The 3,689-nt window shown below is 37.1% G+C and overlaps 1 pseudogene; it reads right to left on the bottom strand.

Moving 5' to 3' along the window:
• Nucleotides 1-3,004: 3,004 nt before the first annotated feature.
• LOC113307265 lies at nt 3,005-3,104 on the bottom strand (annotated as a pseudogene).
• Nucleotides 3,105-3,689: the final 585 nt, after the last annotated feature.

Genomic DNA, 3,689 nt, shown 5'->3' with positions numbered 1-3,689 from the left:
GGGAATATGTTGCAGCCAACTGGTGGATTTCTGGTTCGAGATTTGGGCGTGTTATAAGGAGACTCAATGGATAGAACTTTTTGGGATGACTTGATATAGATTAAAAGGCTTGGTATGGGTCTTTGGTTCGATTGAATTTGGGTAGCTAATCCGTGGTAAAGAAAACAAAGCTGCATGTTTTTCCGAGAGTTTCAGTGAAGAATTTCTGGGAGTTTTGGCGAGACTTAATCACCCTAGTGAGTTGTAATCATCCTGTTACGATTTAACATGGATGGTATGGTGTGTTTCTTCGACTAAGTTGGGATGCATCGTTGGATTGAAGCAAACAGAGGACACGAGTTATTCACGGGTTCTATATGAGTTACATCGAGTTTGGGACTTGTACTGCTCATGTTTTAGGAAGTTTAGCTCTAAATTGGAGCACTCAGAAGGTAAATAAGGAGAGTTAGCAAAAGTTATCGCATGTAGAGAAGAAAAAAAGAAAATTATTCTCGAGAATAATTTTCCTTTACTGCCGGAATTATCTGGAGTTATGAGGATGTATTCTCGACCATATTTGTTATATATAGGCTTCTGGGATCACAGAGAGGTGGTGCGGAGAGTTTAGGAGATTACAGAGCTGTGAAAGTCGAGTTGCAGAAGAATCACCATTTCTGCTGTTGTGAAGAACACCAAGAACATAAGGCGCGCAACAACAGTCGGTTCTCAACAGTGGAAAAGACACACAGGCGTGGGTCGAGAGCTACAGAATCATCGACAGTACTGTTTTATCGTTCTTTGGTTTGCAACAATTATAAGCGTGACAAACCCGGTTTTGAATTATTTCTCCCTTTTCATCATTTGTAAACACCATTTGAGCAATGAAATCAACTTTTGAGCGTGTTTCCAACATGATAATGAGCTAAATCTCCCACAACCAAGGCAATGAGGAAGCTATTTACACTTGAATAATTGGTAACTATTTTATTTTCTCTAATTTATAATTTATAATTCACTCAATCACTGCTTTTGCAGAGTTTTAAATTTTTTGCATAATTTTCTTAATTAGTTGTGATTCAATCTGATAGGTTATACTTTGTTTAGTCAATTCATAATCTATGTTTAGGGAATACAATTGATATTTGAGAATTTGCCTGATTATTTGTGAATTAAGAAATAAGGGACTTAAAATATAATTAGAGTTTTGGATTATTTGCCATAATTTATTCATGTGTGATAGAGGAATCAGTGTCTTGGTTATTCCTAATCTTGAATTAAATTTTGTTTTTAAATTTCATTAAATCTAAAATATTTTGCTTTCACAAGTCTCAACGAACCTATTACTCCTACAACAACTTAAAACCACATCAAATTTTTGGCGCCGCCGACGCGGACTTGTCTTTAGGCTAGAGTTTTTATATTATTTTTTTTTTAGTTTTTTATTTGTTTTTCGTTTTTATTTTATTTGTTCTTCTTTACGTTTTTTGGTTTTTTTCTTTTCCTTACAGATTTTGGAGTTTGGAGCGAAATAAAAATTTCCCAAAGTTTTTGGTGAATACTTTAAGATTTGGAGTAAAAGCAAAACGAAGGGAGCGAAAGAAAATAAGAATAAATATTAATCAAAAAAAAAAGAGATAGGGAGAAATTTTTTTTTAGATTATCTTTTTCTTTTGCACTTTATTTTTGGACTTTTGACTGTGGACTTTGGGACTTTATTTTTTTTAAAACCCTACGGAAGGGTGGTTTAAATATAAATTGTTTGCAGAGAAGGACGGCGATTACGATATCGCCTCGGCCCCTCGGGTTCGTACATGACATAGGATTCGTGGCCCGAGTCGACTTCAGCGGTTCATCCCCCGTCTGGTACGAGAGGTAAGTTTGTCGAAACACTCGTGAATCCCCTGTAAGCGAGTTACTGTATTCCTTCATTTGCATATATGCTGAGGATTTGAAAACGGCTGCTTTAATTTCCTAGTAAAGGGAAAGGACTGGCCATACAAGATAAGGGTTTGGATTTCATCACCGTTCCCTTCTTGCCAGCCTTAGGAAAACGAAACCAAACGCGAACCTAAGCCTAAAATTTGACTAGAAAGAGACCTGTAGGGTAACGAGCTTAATAGGAAAGTCATTCGAAAAATATTGGTTACTCTTTTAAGTATGCTTCAAAGTTCATGATGGTTTCTGTGAGTTGAATACGCCTCCTTGTAACGCCGGTGAGGCCTTGGGTATTAAAGCTCCACTGAGCTTCCCTAATCTCAATTCAACTTGCTTAAACTCGGATTGATTCCATAGGGGTTTGCTTAAATTGTAACGAATTCCTAGAAACAATCTAAGTGGAGCCATCATGCTTTTTGTTTGCTAGAAATCAGTAGGTTTGCTGTGGTGGAGTCAGCCTTGTTTGTGTTTGCATAGAACTTCCCTTCTTTTTAGGATTTCTTTCTTTTTCTTTTGTTTTTCTAGTGTAAGCCCAAGGTTATTAAAGAGCGGGCTTGGAAAAGGAACACTCTAGGTCGTTTGATTAGTGATAAACCTAGTAGTTCTTCTTGTGAAGGCGGGGAGCTCGAAGACTCTTCTTTTGAGAGCCCTGTCTTTGGAAATTTCAGCTTTGAAAACTTGACAATTAGTGAAGAAAGTACTCTTAGTCCTTTGGTAGTGCCAGAAATGGCAACTTTGAAAGCTTTATTAAACCCAACTAGGACCTCTCGTCCGTCTTGTATCAAGTTAGCTGAAACCGAAGCAAATTATGAACTCAAACCTGGGACTTTACAGATGCTCCCAATCTTTTTAGGAAAAGAGAATGAGAACCCTTATTTTCATGTTAGGGAATTTGAGGAAGTTTGTAGTACTCTGAAGATTAAAAACCTTAGTGATGATGCGTTAAAACTTAGGTTATTCCCCTTTTCCTTAAAAGATAAAGACAAATCTTGGCTGTATAGTTTGGCTTCTGAGTCAATTGACACCTATGACCAACTTACATCTGCCTTTATACAAAAGTTTTTCCCAAGGAACAAAACATCGTCTATTAGGACACAAATTTGTACTTTTTCTCAACAAGAGGGAGAATCTTTATATAGGTATTTAGAAAGGTTCAATGACTTAATATCTCAATGTCCTCATCATGGTTTAGAGATGGTTAGGTTAGTTCATATCCTCTACGAGGGTTTAGATTATTCAACAACCATGGTTGAGTACTTATGCACAGGTGGGTTTGAGAATAAAACTGTTGATGAGGCGATGACATTTTTGAATGAAATCGCCGATAAGACCCAACAATGGGAAAATAGTAGGGAAATCCAGAAAAAAATTCTTCTAAGTAGGGGAAATGTCAATAGGGTAGAAGGATCTTATGAGTCAGATGCTAAAATAGCATCCATATCCAAAAGGTTAGAAGCCTTAGAATTAGGTCATTCTAGTGGTAATAATGGTAGAATAGAGCCTTCTTGGGAAGGCCATACTGTTGTCCAATGCTCTTTATAACAACACTAGATTCAATAAGTCAGAAGTTTGACCCATATTCAGAAACCTATAACCCTGGATGGAGAAACCATCCCAACCTTTCTTGGTCTAAGGGCCAGAATCAAAGTCAGTGTAGTAACTCTCAGGTTCCCCAGGTTTTGGCTATACTATGAATCCTTCAGCTCCGGCACAGTTTTAGAACCCTTCGGATAAGAAGATTATGAGTTTAGAAGAGTCTCTTGCTTTGTTAACTC

The sequence above is a fragment of the Papaver somniferum genome, chromosome 8 (genome assembly GCF_003573695.1).
Source record: "Papaver somniferum cultivar HN1 chromosome 8, ASM357369v1, whole genome shotgun sequence".
NCBI classification, from domain to species: Eukaryota; Viridiplantae; Streptophyta; class Magnoliopsida; order Ranunculales; family Papaveraceae; genus Papaver; species Papaver somniferum.
Note: the sequence above shows the minus strand (reverse complement) of the source record. Positions and strands in the feature narration are given on the sequence as shown.